The sequence below is a fragment of the Pinus tabuliformis genome, chromosome 7 (genome assembly GCF_031772625.1).
Source record: "Pinus tabuliformis cultivar Carrire ecotype Pingquan chromosome 7, CPIR1, whole genome shotgun sequence".
NCBI classification, from domain to species: Eukaryota; Viridiplantae; Streptophyta; class Pinopsida; order Pinales; family Pinaceae; genus Pinus; species Pinus tabuliformis.
In genome coordinates, this window is record NC_142293.1 from 691,218,228 (window position 1) to 691,236,550 (window position 18,323).

Sequence of the window (18,323 nt, forward strand, 5' to 3'; positions counted from 1 at the left end):
ATGTAACATGATGAGATGAGATGCAGTGCTAGGAGATAAGACCAGCATCAACATAGATGCAGCAGGAGGAATCAATGTGATTGATGCGGTCAGAGATCAAAGTGATAGAGGCTAGAGCAATCAGATATTGAAGAGCATAGAGGTGCAGATTTTTCAGTCGACAGAGGCAATAACAGTCAGAGACTTTGATGACAAAGGCATCATTCTGATTTTGTTTGGATGTTTTTTTTTGTTTTTGGAGTTGCTGGAGCAACAACACTTGAGAGAAGTGTTGCATGCAAAACATTCCAAAGGTTCAAGATCAGGATCGAGTTGAATTCCTTTCTTGTTGAGAGGGAGTCTTGAAAACAACAACAAGAAATTCTAAAAATAGCATTACTATAGATAGCATTTCAAGATATATTCCAATTTTGATTTGTCCTTGAATTAAAATTGAGAATTAAAATTCGAAATTGGTCTCACCGGTTGCTTCAAAAATAATTAATTAATTCATCTTGAGTTAATTAGTTGCTGAAATTCAAACATGAAGTCTTTGTGAAGACATGCAACAATTATCCCTTTGATTGAGGAAGTTATCCCTTAATTAAGGAGATAAGGATGAGATTTATTTGAGTTGTAATTAGTTAGCTTAGTTAATTGAGTTAAGTCCAGTTAAATTAGTTCCAAATAGTTGAAGGAACTAATTGTGAGTTCAGTTAGTTAATGGATGCATGCATGCAACTAGTGTTCTCCAGATAACTGAATATTCTCTCATAAATAACTCATGCATGTCAGTTCAGACAAAGACCCAGTTGAGATTAAAGATAGGGACATTGTACTATCAGTTGGAGGAATTTTCCTATAAAGGAAACTAATCCATGCAGAAGGAACAAGGTTCCTTGAGGATTGTGCATTTTTACAGGGTGTGAGATCAGTGTGAGTGATCAGTGTTACACTTTGTGACAGCTGGAGCACCTAGGAGAAATTGCGCAAGGAAATAGGAGGCTTGCAGGGCAGAGGAGAATATTTGTGATAAGCCTTGTTTGTTTGTGAGCATCCAGGAGGATTGTACTGAGAGCTGGTTAGCAGTGGAAGCTAAAGCTTTGTGTAATCTTGATGTATTTCCACCTTGTAAGATAATACAGATAGCGAGGTTTTTAGCTGAGGCTTTCCCCAGAGTATTCTTCTGCGTTTCATGTGTGATTGAATCTTCTTCTTTGTTATATGTGTTCTGTTTGATCTTTCTCGAAATCGATTAAGCTTCCACAAGTTTGATTGTAGAAGTAGATTAAGTATTTTTCTTTAGTACGTTGCATAATCAGTTTAATCTACAGTGAGAATTTCTACAACCTTCAATGATGGTGATGGTGACAACGCAATGCTCTTAGGTGATACTTTTCGTGGGTCAGGTGGAGAAGAAGAAGAAGACCAATCATATTTTGAAGAAGAAGGGGAATAAAATGAAGAGGACATGGCAGACCAAGATCTAGATTGGATGTCTTAGAGCCCACTTGCACTACCGGGTGTTTTACACAAGATGCCAAGGCATCTGAAAGAGATCCTAACAAATTATGACCTTGACAAATCAATAAAGGCAAAGGATCATCTAGACAACTTCTATCTACATCTGCAAACAAATGAGGTATGCTATGATGATGTTGCATGTAGACTATTTTTGTGTACCTTAGATGGTAGAGAAGTTGTGTGGTATCATATTCTTCCTCTGAATTCCATCCAAAAATGGAGGGGGTTTAAGAAAATTTTCCTTGAGAAATTTGTTGATGACAAGACCCTCAACATGTTATTAAAAGAGTTGGGTAGTACCATGATGGAGAAAAAGGAAAAAGTGAAAGATTTTAATCATAGGTTTAACGCATTCTAAAGAAGTTCTCAGCAAACAGTAAACCTCATGACTCCATCACCATCAATTATTACACTTTTTCCTTGTCGACCAACATTGCACAGTTTGTAAAGAGAACTGTGAAACAAATATTGACCAAAAATTATGAAGAGGCAATCATGGTTGAAAATAACTTGCATGTTATTAGAGTCATTTTAGATGATGAACCAGCGAAAGACTCCAAGTACATGCGTAAATGGTCTCAGGCCTCTATAAGTAAGGCCAAGGAGAAATAAACTATTGATCTTGAGAGCTTGACCCATACTGTCAATATTCTATCAAATGAGTTGGCAGAACTGAAACAAAGGTCAAGCAAGACCACGTGAGAAGCAAGGGTCCTAGTTTCAACCTATTTAGAAGGACTGCAAATTATGGTAATAGAAACAACCAACCCACTATGTCTACATAAAGCTCCAACATTGTAATTGAATATTGAAAACATGGGCACACACCAATAATGTTCGTATCATTAAGAATATCATTCCGAGAAAACATTCCCATGGTGGAATCAGGCCATCAAAATTCGTGTTACGCATCTTATTGATTCTGTAATGGCTGAGGAGTAGACCAAGCCTGGAGAAGAAAATCCAGAAGTTGTTGCAATCGAAGAGACTCTGAGTGTGGGTCATGCAGTAAACATGCTCAATTATGTACTCACAACCCAAAAAAGTATTGCCGACAAACAACCTCTAAGTGATGGTCTGGCCCAAAAGCAGACCAACTGGTACAATTTGAGAAGCCTATGGTCGGTGACTGCACCATAGTTGATGAAGAATAAAATCAAATAAATATGTTAAGAAAGATCAATCCACCCATTAGATCGACACAGAGCACTCAGAGAAAGTCTGGTAACCTAGCTTCAATGAAAGGTGCTTCTTGAAGTAGTGAATAAGACCAACATTATGGAAGTCAAAAAACAAGTTACATCCCCATACACTTCGGAAATCCTTCCCGCTATATATTACAACATAGTTGACGACATGAAGAAGTTTCATGCGAACATTTCAATGTTTGAACTAACAAAGATCACGAGCCAGCGGGACATCCTCTTACACGCACTTGGGAAGTCTACCATAGGTAATGATGCTTATTTAGATAAGGGATATGGTACATCTATTGGTTCCCTTGAATATGTACTTAATGATTTAACAATGGATGCAAATACACTTTGCCCCCTTTTTCTATTAATTTTTGAAATCTTCAATTTCAATGTACACAATTTCTTGGTTGATTCTGGTGTGTCAATGAACGTAATGCCATTATTTGTTGCCAAGAAAATCAACACAAAATGGGACAAAACAGATACACAAATTATTCGACTAGTCAAAACTCATTTCCACGCAGTTGGTGAACTCAGAGATGTGATTATCGGTTTATCATCCGAAGAGCGAGTCCACCAATGTATTAACATAGTGATTGTGGACATTCTAGAAGCGTATGGAGTGTTGTTGAGCAGTCATTGTACAACAAGCTACAAGGGTACTTTGCTACAGACTGGTCACATTTATGGCTTTCGTATAAGGTAGAAATAATCATATCCTAGTGAATTTAGAGAGATACATGAAACATACTATCACTCCCTTGAATGGACAAAATGAACCTGTGGCTTTCGTAGAACTTATCTTCGGCAATTGCTTCCTGGAAACCCAACTAGGGTGCTATCTTGCACAACCATCCCTAGTCCCACCAGATACACAGTTGGAGCTCCTTCCTAGTCCAATTGGTGAAAATGACATTTGTACAGTTAGTAATAGTAATAATAGTACTAGTGTAATTCTCAATCCTTGTACATATGATATGTGGACTTTGTACTTTGATGCTTCCAAAACACAGGAGGGCTCTAGAGCTATTTTCATTTTAATATACCTGCTATAGTGAAAACATTTGATCTCTAGCCACTTGGAGTTTGAGTGAAAGAACAACGTTACAGAATATGAAGCACTTATCTTAGGTTTGCAAAGAGCCATCGACCTCAATGTTGTGATCCTAAAAGAAGTAGGTGACTCAAAAATTGTTGTGCGATAGGTACACAATACCATACATTGTGCCACACCTCATATTAAAAGCCATCAACAAGAGGTATGGTGTCTAATTTCACATTTCCAAGCTTTTAATATCATTTTTGTCCCAAGAATGTGTAACACAATTACGGATGCATTAACAAATGTTGCTACTAGGTTGTCACTATTGAGGGATGGTTTTTCCATTGAAATTCTTTATAAGCCATATGTCCCTAATAATATCACTAATTTATGTGTTTTTGATGATGACCAACAAATATTGTGCTTCATGGCGAACGTTGATGTGTTTAAAGATGCAGCGATCGATGAGGACGAGCACGAGAAGGCATTGCAGGATGCAACCAGTGAAAGTAAAGGAAATGTATTCCCAAAGGGTGTGGTATCATTGGAGAAGTTGTATGACCTGGATAATCGCTTCTGGGAACTTGTTAATGCTAAAATCCATAGTTCCACGTTGTCGCATGAGAAAATTAATTTGGGAATAGAGAAGGATCTTAACTATGTCGATCTTGGTACTTGATGTACACCACAAGAGTGACAAGCCTTTATCCACCTATTCAAGCAGTACCAATATGTGTTTGCATGGACATATGATGAGATTAAAACTTATGACACGTGAATCATCCAACATGTGATACCAATAAAAGAAGGGGCCAAGCCATTCCAACAAAAAATGAGAAAAGTACATCCAACGCTTGAGCCTCTTATTCAGAAAGAGTTAAGGAAACTGTTGGATGCCTGGATCATATACAGAGTGTGACACTCAACTTGGGTGTCAAATTTGGTCCCATTAAGAAAGAAGTCTGGGGAAATCTGCTTGTGTGTCGATTTCCAAAATCTCAATCGCGCCTCAGACAAAGACAACTACATTGTGTCATCCATGGAACAAATACTACAAATAGTTTCGGGGTCATAAATTTTTTATTTGCTAGATGGTTACTCAGGATACAACTAGGTTATGGTTTCAGATCCTGACAGAATTAAAACCACCTTCTGCACAAAGTGGGGAATGTTCGCATTTAGGCAAATTTCGTTTGGGTTAGTCAATGTTTGGTGAAAAATTTCAACACCCTATGGACATCACATTCCACGAGCTGATTGGATAGAGTGTAGTGGTCTATCTTGATGGTGTAACAATATTTTCCAAACAGAGGTCAGACCACATACGCCACTTAAATAATTTTTTCAAATGATGACGCAAGTACGAGATATCTTTAAATCCCAAGAAAAATTATCTTTGTGGTCTCCGAGGGTAATATCTTGGGCCACATTATCACCAAAACTGGGATTAAGTTAGACCTAAAAAGGTTCAAAGAAGTCACACAGATTCCCTTCCCAGTGAACATGAAGGCCATGCAATTCTTCTTATGGAAAATCAATTTCCTCTACACGTTCATCTCCGACTATGCTCATATTATTAAGCCGATACAGGAGATGGTGAAGAAGGATGTAATTTATAAATGGGATAAAAGGGAAAAGGATGTGTTTTTCTATATTAAATAGGTTATCACATAATCACCCACATTGTACAACCCAGACTTCAATAAATATTTTTTTCTCTACACCTTTGCTTCTGAAACCTCTCTCGCCATTGTGCTCACCCAAAAGGATGATCTGAACAACAAGCGAACTATTTCTTTACTAAGTGCAAGTTTGCAAGGACCCAAAATTAACTACCCTACCATGGATAAACAAGCTTATGTGATATACAAGGTGAGAAAGCACTTTCGACCCTATCTATTGAAAAATCATTGCATTATCTTTATTCGCACCCAACAACAGTCAGATCACTACTCGTTCAACAAGAGTTGAGTGAAAGGAGAGTGATTTGGATGGCTAGTTTACAAGAATATGATCTAGAGATCAAGCCAATACACATAATCAAGGGCCATGGTATTTTTTGACTAGCAACAAAAGAAGTGAATGCAAAGGAAGAAGAAGAAGATATTTCAAGATGCGAAAAATAAATTGATATGTATAATGTTGAGAAAGCCTCCCCCACTACTAGCACAATCTCTTGGTATGCTAATGTGTGATAATACTTTGAGCAAGGCACCATACCCTCCCACTTTTTTGCATGATAGAAGAGGACACGTAGACTTAAAGCATTATCCTACCAATTGGTGGATGGGGTGCTTTTCAGGAAGCACCAGAATGGAGTACTACTCAGGTGTTGAGAGCACATGATTCAGAAAAGGTATTGTCTAATCAATAGAAGTGGAGAATGGGAAAATCTAAATGAGAATACCTAAGTCAGAGGTCTCTATATGCTTCTTTGAAGCGAGAACATATTTTTCTCTCAATAAACTGGGATCCCTCTTCCAACCAAAAATAAATAAGTGTCGATGCATAGAAAGGATCCCTACGTAGAGAGGTGAAATAAGCAACTCTGTTGGGGTACTGTCCAGGCTCACTGGTAATGGAGCAATGTTTTTCTTCCTATGTGACTCCACTGGGGTACTATCCAGGCTTGTTCGCAATGGATAAACACCAAAGATGAAAAATTATACTTTGAAAATCATAAGCTCGCGAGCTACACTACCCTACCCGACTCGAAACATTGTGATATCACTGAATTTTATGTCGTGTTCAACCAAGAAGGCATAAATGGGACCATTTATATTCATGGGGTAAGTGGGAAGACCAAAGTAATATGCACGATGAATCAATACTCCGTGAAGAACCAAGGCCCTACACATAAGAAGCTAATTGAGATAGAGAAGCTGGAATTCAACCAGTGTGTCGCCAAGTGTTGTAGCTACTACAACACCCTTAAAAGTTTCGGCTTACACTCAATTTCAGAGTATTCCTGGGTCTTGGGCCTTGTTGTCGCAAACAATGAAGCTTATTTCATGAGATTTCTTGAAGTATTTTGTTCCCTTTTGGATGTTGGGTAAACTATCGTCTTTTTGCATGATTGGTTGTCGCACAATGTGTACAAGCCTATTCTAATGGTTTCAAGGGTATATATTTGTGTGTATGAATTTTTATAGCTATGTAAACATCTGTCACACTCATTCACAAGGTTCTAAGCATTGTGACACAAGTGTCGTCACGATTGTCCCAAAGTCTATCTTAATTGTCACACTTGTCGTAACTTATTGTAAAGATGTCGCATTGAGGGAAAATTTATTTTCATGCGTTTGGATTATCTATGTTGTCATGTCATAAAAATATTATAAGTGTGTGATTCTAGTCAAGGTTTATCACTAATCACACCGATCTCACTGATCCCATACTTAGCCATTTTCAGAAAAACTTCCCTACCGAACAACCTAACTTCATTAGGCCTCTCATGAGCTGCACACTGTGCAATATCATCCATATAGCTATGAACTGGGTGTTTGACAATGAAAAATGCGTAGTTCTTGCCTCCCAGGACTGCTACACTATGTAGTTTTTGTGTCGAAGCCCTGACCTTTACCTCCACAATTGCAAAATCATGTCCCCAACCCTGCTTACACTGTGCACTTCACAACCTTAAGAATCAAGCTCATCCCATAGGCCCTTGAATGCATAGCCGTGTAATTTCCCATCCTTCCTTGACTCCCAAAATTACATAGTGAGTTCTCCTAGTGCCCATCCCTTCAGCCTATCCCACTGGCTTCATAAACTGCACAATTTTGTGCCTCAGCCCAACATGAACTACACACTGTGCAGTCTTAAAACTTAGGGACTCCCATTTCCTGCCTGAACTACACAACTGCGTAGCCACTAAGTCCCTCTTCCTAGCGTGTCACTTGTTCCAAGCTCAGTTGGTGGATCATAATGCATCATCTTAGACTAGGGGATTTTCAGATTGATGTCATTTCGTCATGAGTGAATTCTAGTAATATGTGCCCTATCATGTCATGGAAAGATGATGAAGAAGGTGAAGAAGGAGGGAATCATGCTCAAAGACTCTCTAGCGGGTTAAATTACAAGTTTCTCAAACAAGAGAAAGTGAAGGGACACTATTTTGCAACCACTATTCAAGACTAGAGATCATTGAAGATTCCTCATCACCATGCCATGTGGAGGTGAAAAGAAAAACATCTTCAAGAAGACATCCAGAACTTAACAGCAGCAATGGCTTGACATTTCCACATCATCGAGCAGTCCATGTCAGCAGTGTCATCTCATGAGTGGTCATATGACACATCACTATTGTGGATCATGTATATTGTATTCAAAATGTATTGTAAAGTGGAAGTCCAAAGGACACACATGGAATTTAAAGAGTCATGTAAGTTGAAAAGTAATAGAAATTCAAACATTCATAAGGGTAGTCAAAGAGTCACCCTTGGTTATATATACTCCCTCATTGTCTAAGCAAAGGAATTTTCACCTTGGCTCCTCCCGCAAGGCATTAGAGAGATAAGCTAGTTTTTTGAGGAGTAAGTAGTGGCTCCAATGCTCCACTACTAGAGCTAGTGATGTACATTGTAGACATGTGTCTTAGAACTTCTACTTAATAACAAAAGCCTTCAAGACCAACACATTCTTCATGCATAGATTATTGAATGTTTGTAAGACTATTCCATGGTTGTTTGTATTTCATGTTTAAGATGGTTGAATTATTATAGTTGCTTTAGTATTTATCATATTGAGAATGTGTTGTAATGGTTGTTATTGTTTTCCCATCCTTGTGGACTATTCCGTAGGATATTAGGCAAGTCTTTCTTCATTTGTTGGTTGTAACGATCGTTGCATCCTTTGTGTACTATTCCGCTAGATGTTAGACGAATCCTTCCAGTTCATGTGTGTCTCTTCTTGGGTGGTATTACTACCTCTCACTTAGAGGCTCACCTTTCTCCCCTCTTCGTAGTAGAAGAACCTTGACACATTTACAACTGAACACTCACTAGACACATCTTATTTTTTTCGAAGACATCATTGCATCCCTCTCTCTTGCTGATGGTTAGATCCAAGGAAAATATTTGAGGATTCGACAACTAGACCTTTATAACAAATGGGAGTCCTACACCAAATAGTGTGAGGTCTACTTGGGAGTTCACATCGGGGAGATCCCTTGACCCAGACATAGTCAAATTTTTCCTTTGCTTGAGATCATATTTCCTTGAGGGATTAGGCCCCTATTATTTAGGAAATTCCTCAAATTTTATTACACAATTTTGTAGGATAATCATTTGACTACATGCAACACCTGTATACTCAAGACTAGTCTACACTGATGTTAGATTGCCTTGGAATCTCCACCTCAACTGGGTAACTCAGATTATTTTCATGTACTAGATATTTTTGTTTGATTAATCAGTTAAATGGATGATCATTGAGTTTGAATGAAGTCCCACTACTTAATTGACCTTCCACTAGTTCCTCCAAAAGTTGGAACTAGTTTAACTAAAAACTACTTGAGATAACTGAACTTGATCGCTACAAATTAGCAGTCACACACGCTGAACTAAACTCTAACTCCAAATCGAATTTACATAGTAAATCGGGTGACATAATCCATGTCACACAATTTGACATCATCCAAGTTTTCTGATGATGTGGAAATTCAAAATTTCTCAATTTAATCAAGGTAAAATCAAATTGAGAATTTCTTGATGCGTTTTTTAATAGGGTCTACTCAAAAGTATGTAGAGTGGGAACTTGTGTGGTGTGGAATTCAATTCTACATCCAACAAGTGTCTACAGTTGAATTGAGTAAACCTATAATGAGATAAGCCAAAAATACAATAAAAAAGTAGTCTCATTTTTTTTTCTTTAAAAATTCATGACTCTTGTTTTATTGCTTTAACTATTATTTTATTATTTTAGACCTAAAAATTCCCATAATAACAAATCAAATTGTGCATAGGGAAATGAACCATGATTAAAAATGTGATCCAAGTTATGTATCCCCTTCACCCTCACTACATCTTAATCCCCTTCTAAAAGGACCGCTTCTCTCTCATTGCATTTGAATCCCCTTTGAGTTAGACCTATTCTCCCTCACTAGCAACTACTTTTCTACTTGTGCATGTAATAGATGATATGTAGACAATAGTTGATAAGTATATATAATAACTCAAAAACCATATTGAACACCAAGATATTCTCTGGGAGGCCTTTTTGGGAGAAAACCTAGTTGGAAGGTGAGTTTCCTCTTCTCTTTTATTTGGAAAGGAAATGATGAAATTACAAAGTAGGAGGCACCCCCTATGGAGTTTCACAAGACCTATGGCTTGTGGGATGCTACAAAACACAAATATCCTCTATTTTTCTCCCTTTTTATCCACACTCGACTACTTTTCTTTACTATGGAACAAAATATAATAAAATAGAATGGAACCCCTTTTCTTCCTAGTGTCCTAATTATAACAAAGTCTAATAGCCAACTAGGGGTTAGATTTGACCCATTCAACCCCCAATATGAGTTACATATTGACCCTTCTAGAGTAGTCTTCATATTTCCCACATCTATGGCCCTCTTTCCATGAGTAATTGGGGTCGACGTGGCATCATCTTGAATCATGGTGGTCAAACATGATAGGTCAACTTCTGGGAAACATAACTTTTGCATTCAAACTTTGGTTGATGTGATTATTGCATCATTGGAATGATTTTTGAGTGTAGAACATTATAGGGCATGGATATTATGTTGCAAAGTTTTACCCCAAAAAAACATCATGTAATGCATAAAATTATGCTTACAAGGTTCCTCTTCCAATTCTCCACATTGGATATTGCCGCTAAAACTAATCCTTTAAGTTGATTCCTTCAAAATTTCCACTCTAAAATCATCGATATGGATGAAAAATAATATAGTGATCCAATTGCAATCATTCCTCCCCATTTTAGGAGGATTTTGATCACAAAATGATTTTACTTAATGAGTTAAGAGAATTTTCCTCCACCTTCTCCCTGGAGCACCATTTAGTATTGCTTTGAAGTTATCCTTTCAACCCAATCTACCAAAGGCCATGCTACCACTGTATTGCAGTTCTAGACCCCTTCTACAAAATTGTAGCCTCTATTAACTCTTTTTGAGCATTTCGAACTATGTCCTCTATGGAAGGTAAGAACCACTCCTATTCCTAGTCTAGCATGGATGGCTCATACAATTTTATATTTTCCACATTCACCACTGAATAAATGTGCATGTAAGGGGTAGGTTGAGTATATAGGAATTATCTCCCACCTTTTCTAGTATATCAAAATGATCATCTCATAGAGCCTTGATTCTCTTACTAGGACATTGTAGACTCTCTTTGTTCAATGTTGGCTTAAGCGGTCCTAACCAAGGTTCAGAGTTAGTTGCGCCAACCAAAAAATTCCTACATTATTGGCCCTTTTGGCAACAACCCACGTAACTCAGGCTGCAGTCTCACTTGAAGTAGTATGGGGGGATAGAAGAACCAAGTTTCTAAATCCAAAGATGAGTGTGATGTCTTTTAATGCCTCGGATCTGCCTTCATGTAGATCGATAAGCCCTTAGGGCTTAGTACTGCAACTCTACTGAAACAGCCTACAGACCTTCGCGAAGGTCTACGATCAGCCTTTGTGGACCCTTAATAGTTGATTTATCCACTTACGCGCATTAGAATACAATCCTAAATTAGTGTTTGTGTAGATCTACTTAAGTTATTTAGTAAACATAATAGAATTCATCCCAGTCTTTGCGAAAGTACTTAACATGCATTGCATACATTTATTAAGACTTATTCAAGAGAATTGTGCATCATTAGATCAACATTTCATAGATGCATTATTCATCCACAACATATATTGTAAACAAAAGTAAACATAGATAAACATATATACACAGGATTTCTTCGGTAACTTCCTTTATTTATCTTCAATTTAGCTTTATAGACTCAAAACTACCAGGCACACTTAGCTATAGGGGTCGGCACACTTAGCTGTAGACTCTACCTAGGCCTCTCCGCACTCAACTGTAGAGCCTTTCTCTCCTATATAACCCACTGCTCTTCTATTGACCCCTTACATCCATGATCTAACATAAAATGCCTTAGACTCTCTATGACACACCTATTTATATCCTTTTACATACAATCCCATGGTCCATGGACCATGGGTGGGTCTCAAAACTAACTCAAAAATTACATAAACAAGGGGATAAAACCCCTTTGACTCCTAATAATCTGCACACTTTGGATCCACAAATCGTGGAGACTTTACATTATTTACAAAAAATATATCAAAACTTGGGTTATTTTAACCCCAAAACTGACCTAGGGGACCCCATTTGAACAGGCCCCGAAAACAAAGATCGTGACTCGCCCTCGAGTCACTCAACTAGCGCTATGATCCTTCGATAATCCTTCCTCAAATAGAGGAAATCGACTGTCCTCTGGCAATTCCCACGTGACAAGAACAATGGAAAGTAATAACCAAGCGTAGTGAAACGACTTGGTCCCATCCTACACCTCTCGGCAGTTCACGAGGAACTCCTGGCATAGGTATCTGAACTAATTAAACTACACACCCTTTGTGAATTATGTAGCTAGGGACACTACGGGCATCAGAACTTCATCTGTGTGGAATTTCCTCATCACCTTTTCTGCTAATATCTACATGGCCAATTGAACTGTGGGGTTTGAGATAGATAAAATTGAGTACCCGCACGACTTCTTTACGAGTTCGTAATCTTTCTTCATTCTTTCTGTAAGCTCCTTCTGCCCCGTCTTTCTAACAAACTCCTTGGCTGGGTTCAGACCTTCATATGGAAGGTGCGTAATCATGTGAATGAGCATATCTATGATGGGTATAAGCCCTCCTAGCCATAGGCACCCATCGTGCACCAATGTAAGCAGCTGGCATATACAAATTGTGTTAATGGGGGTGCGGTGGTAATGTGGCACCCATAGAAAATTGATCAATTCTGGTTGCTCGGCACCACAAACCCATTCCTTCGTTTCCAGCACCATAACAACTATTTCCTCATAATAAACTCACTTCATGTATTTGTCCGTTGCTAAGTGTGGGAACTTAGCGTGATTCATGAGGTCCCAATCCTCCATCTTAAATAGTGGGATTTGTGTGAGTTGCAAACCTTCACAAGGATCCTGTTCAAGTAGCAGGGGCATGGAAATGGTGAATTTCTCCGAGTCTGGGTCCTTTGTGATCTTCGCCTTTCCCCTTCTCAGAGGGATATACCCGGGTAGCTTTTTTATAACTTCCATGCCTTCAGCATTAATATCTTCCATTCCCTGGCCTTCTTCCACCTCTAGGTCTACAACCTTTTTCTTACCTTTCGCTAGCTACCTATATTTCTTCTGTGTTGGTGTCGCAGTATGCTTCCTTGGGAAGCGTATACCTGCACCAGATTTTTCTACTTTTCCTTTGTTGTAGGTTGTTTTTCTTTCGCCATGGGTTGTTTTGGCCTTGGTGACCTTGGCGCCATGGGCACTGCAGGCATAGCTTCAACACGGGTATTTTAGGTCTTGGAGCGTCCGATACAGCTGCTTCCGAACTCAAGGCTTTAGTGGGGTTGGTGGCAGTCATCCTCTCCATAAACAAATCACAGGCTTCATGAGAAATGTTTGTGTGTGCGAAGAATTCCTCCAAAAATGCTCAGCTCATGAGCGACAGACAAAAAATTTCAACAACAACTCTAAGGGTGAAAAGTGTTCTTTGTTGGGCCAACATGCAGAATTTATAGGGGGTTTTGAATTCAAATCCGACCATTCCCCCCAAATTTTGACAATTAATGTTGTTTTGGCGGCAGATATTAAAATATTTTTTTCCTTAAATGTCGCCAACCCCTCCTCTTAACCGTCTTCTGGCTGTCAAGTCATGAACAATGACTCAAACAATCACTTTTCTACTATGCTATGTGATACCTCCCTCCATGGCACAACTTCTTGTGTGCAACTCCCTCGATTGCATCTTCACTCTTTTCCACATAGCGCGCCTGCTACGTAGTCCTTTAGACCTGGCAATGTAGTTTATAGTCTTGCGCTCCCTTGCAACTTCCTGGAGCACTAAGACTGTCCTACTGCCATATAGTCATTGTGCAGGATCCCCTTTCTACAACTTTAATCAACTCCCATTCACTCTTCCTGGAAAAGGCTCTCCATTCATCTTCGCGAGATGAATTTCACCTACATCTATAATTTCTTTGATAATATATGGCCCTAGTCAATGCATCTGAAATTTCCCTAGAAACTTAGTGAATTTACTATCATATAACAAGACAATATCATTTACCTTGAACATGTGAAGTTTGATGTGGCGATCATGTCATGCTTTTTCACGTTCCTTCTGTACTTGCTGATGGAATCCTGCCAAGAATTGGTCCTCTTCAAGCTCCATCAGCTTCGAGATCTACCATACCTATGAGAGCTACTATGCACAGATTGGGCACAATATACTCCATCGACATTACAACTTCTACACCATAGACCAATCTGAATGACGTTTGTCCTGTTAGCTTCTTTCAGGTAGTCCTATAAGCCCATAATACTACAGGTACGCACACATCCCAGTCATTTCACTACGCATTGCAGATCTTCGTCAGTGCGTTCTCCAAAATCTTGTTGATGGCTTCAACAGTTCCAATGGCCTGTGGGTGAGATAGTGTACTCTTTTGATGGTAGACCTGGAATTCTCAAGTCAAAGCTCTGATCGTTTCGTTCAGAAAATGCATACCTCTATCGCTCATCAATAATTTCGAGCAACCAAATCTAGTTAAGACACATTCAAACAAAAAATTTGCTGCTATAGCCCCTGTACAATCCTTAACTGGTTGTGCTTCTACCCATCGATAAGATACTCTATCACGGTGATGATATAGTGCGCCCCAATTTTCTTTCCTGGGGGTTGAATTGGCCCAACAAAATCAATCACCCATTTTCCAAATGGTTGCAATGATACATGAGGTTGTAATGGAAATTCATTTCTTCGCGATGATCTACCTATTCACTGATATGAATTGTGTTCTTTACAATATGCCTTGGAATCCTTGTGTAGCATTGGTCACCATAGACCTGCGCACAAAATATTCTGCGTAGTTTCCTTTCCTACATAATTTCCTCCTGCAGCCCCTCCATGAGCTTCAACGAGAATGCTATTTCTCTCAAAATCTGGCACATATCTTCACAATATTTCATCTTCACCCTTGTTATACAGATGTCCCGCAATAACTAATAATTATGCTACGCGCACTACTAGTTCCTTCTTTTTCTGACTTGTATATCCTTCTGGTGCCATCCCCATAGTAAAAAAGTGGATAATATATGAAAAATGATTATCTGCTACACGCATCATGAAGAGCTGCGCATCTGGCAACCCTTCCTCCAAATTATTAGGCTCCTCTCTTGTTTCGAGCCGTGACAGATGTTTAGGCCTTTCATTTAACCTTCCTGGTTTTACAATTATGTTAAAGTCGTATTCCTGGAATAGTAGTAACCATCTACAAATCTCCCCCCCAGCATAGGTTTATTGACCAGGTATTTCAAGGTAGAATGATTTGTGTACATTTTGAAATGAACTCCTAATAGGTAGTGCCTGAACTTCTCCAACACGTACACCATGGCCAATCCTTCGCGCTCATTCATTGAGTAATTCTTCTCGGCCTTAGATAATTTCCTACTCGTGAAGAATATAGGATGGTCCATTTCTCCTTCACCGTCTTGCATTAACACTGCACCCAACACAATGCAAGAGGCATCCATGTGTAGATGAAATTCCTTCTTCCAATCCAGGAATACTAAGATTGGCACGGTGACCATATTTTCTTTCAAGACATCTAAGTTCTGCTGACATTCTTCATCCCAACAGAATGTTGCATCCTTCTTTAGCAACTTCTCCATGGGTGCGTAATTTGAGCATATGCTTTGATAAACTTTCTGTAATATCCCGTGTGTCCCAGTGTCGCATGCAACTGCTTAACATTTCTCAGGGCCTCTAGATTCATTATCACTACAATCTTTGTAGGGTCCACCATCAACCCTTGTTTGCACACCATGTGAGCCAACAAGATTCCAAAGGGAACACAAAAGATACATTTATTCAAATTTAGTGCGATCTAGTATCTGTGACACGTATCTAGCATCAGGCCAGATTTGCTACATGGTGCTTTGCTAATCCAAACACCATCCAATCATCAAAGTATACTTCAAGGAACTTATGAATGAACTCCGTAAACTCAGCAATGACTACGCGAGAAAATATCATAGGCACATTCTTGAGCCCAAACAACATCACAGTGTATTGAAAACAACTCCATTCAATCGCGAAGGTCATTTTTCTCCTATCCTTTGGCGTGATCTTGATCTGATGATACCCAGAAAACCCGTTAGTAAATGAGTAGTCCTCCTATCCTCCAACATTGTCCAGAACTTCATCTGTAAATGGTGTCGGGAATGGATCATGGACACATGCATCATTAAGATTCCGCAAATGTATGCAAATCCTTATCTCACCCTTCTGCTTCTTCTCCTGAACCACCATTAGGCTCACCTAATCAGACTCCTCCATAGGTTCTATGATGCTTTCCTCCATCATATTATCTAACTCCTGGAAAACCTTTTCCTTGTATTTAGGATTAAGGTGATACGACCTCTGCTTAATAGGCTTCGCGTCTAGCTTCACAGTAATTTTCATAATGCCCAAATTGCTAATTATGCCCTTCAAATCTGAAAACTTGGTAGGTTAGATCATGATATTCATGAAGTAGCTCAACAACTTTATCCACAGTAGCGTAATCCAAATAATCTCCAATCTTTGCAAACTTCGGTTCTGTTGCAGTACCATTGTTTACTTGTTTTTTCTTCAACGATGCAGTGATGTCCAGGTTGTCTATCGACAGGACCTCAGCTTTGTGATGCCCTTCAGCCTCTGGAATGTTAATGTTGCTTGGATCATCATCCTCCTCTTCAGTAGTCACATTATAGCATTCCATCACATGGCACAACTAGGTACTCCAGTCTGGTTGGATTCAATCCATAAGTTCTTGCGACGTTTTGAAGATAACTGCCTTAATCTCTTGTAGGGCTTCATCAGTACTAGAAAAGCCATCTTCAAAACTGAAGGTCAATAAGAACCCTTCCCTAAAAATATTCCACTCCATGGTGCCATGACGGAGCTCAGTTTCCAAATACCAATTCATGGGGACCGTGTCCAAAGTATGGCAGAATATGTGTACCCACTCCAGCTGCGGTTCTGTCCCCCATGATTTAGTCCATTTTTCTAGGTGATCACATGAATCATCCTTCCCACTATATTTCTCAATCAATCTAGTGTTAGGATGCCCAAACCGTAACCTCATCATTCTTTTGTAATCCTCCATCCATCAAATCTATCCTTGTGCGTACCCCACCATTGTGTGGGCGTAGTGTGCAGTGCCAAATATAATGCTTGGAAGTGGTGATCCTTAGGGACTTCACACTCAAATGCATCAAAAACATTATCCATGTCAATTAAAACATCATAATAAGGTAAGTTCCTTTCCACCGATGAAACACAACACAACGATTTCATCACCATATTGCAACATAGTGTAGATACTTCATGAAAATGATTCTGCCAATGTTCCAACTCTTCGTCTGAATCAGAGGTGAAAGAACTCTCCTGGTCCCATGCAATCTATCCATCTTCTATTATATTGACCCAATCCTCAACTCACACAGTTATTTTATAGATCTCGTCCAATTCATCATCACTCTCCTCATAATCACGGACTGGTTTAGTATAGCATGCTCCTTCTGTAGAGTCCAACGACACTACAACCTGAAGCGAGTTCCTTTCAAATGACATTGTCAGCTTCTTCAAATTGATGACCCCATTCATATCAATGGCCTAGTCAATTCCTAGGAGCACAAGGTATGGATTACTATCATTAACAATTTCTATCACTTCAAAGTTGGCCATTACACTCGCACCTTCTATATCAACTATGACTCCATATAATCGTCCCATAAGGATGATCTTCTACTGGTTTGCCATTCTGAGTTGAATCGGAGACCACTGCAGTGCAAGTCTCCTAATTCTTTCCCATGTTTGTTTTGGCAAAACGTCTGCATCAGATCCCAGATCTAAGATGACCCGGTCCATCTCATATTCACCTATTTGCACGGTGAGCCTCATCTCCGGCCTTGTTCGTGCCTTATGTTTACCAATTCTTTTGACTACGTGGTGTCCATCAGGGACCTTCTCTTTGCTAGCACATTTATGTATTAAATCCTACAGGACTTCCACATCTTTGTTATCTCACAATAGTTTTATGCAGGAATCAAAAAACTTAGTAAGCACAGAGGGATCAACCTCTGTAGGCAAGTTGGTTTCTTGTACCTTGTCTTGACTTCCTGAGGTGGATGCCTCAGTGAAGTCTTTCTTGGCCTCCATGAATGTTTCCTTAGCATGCTCCAAGTCAAAACCAGCTTCCTTTTCTGGGGCCTTGCAGACACATCCATCCTTTTTAGGTTGTTTCCCTTTATCATCGACAGTCATTATTCCTCTTCTCAGCACTA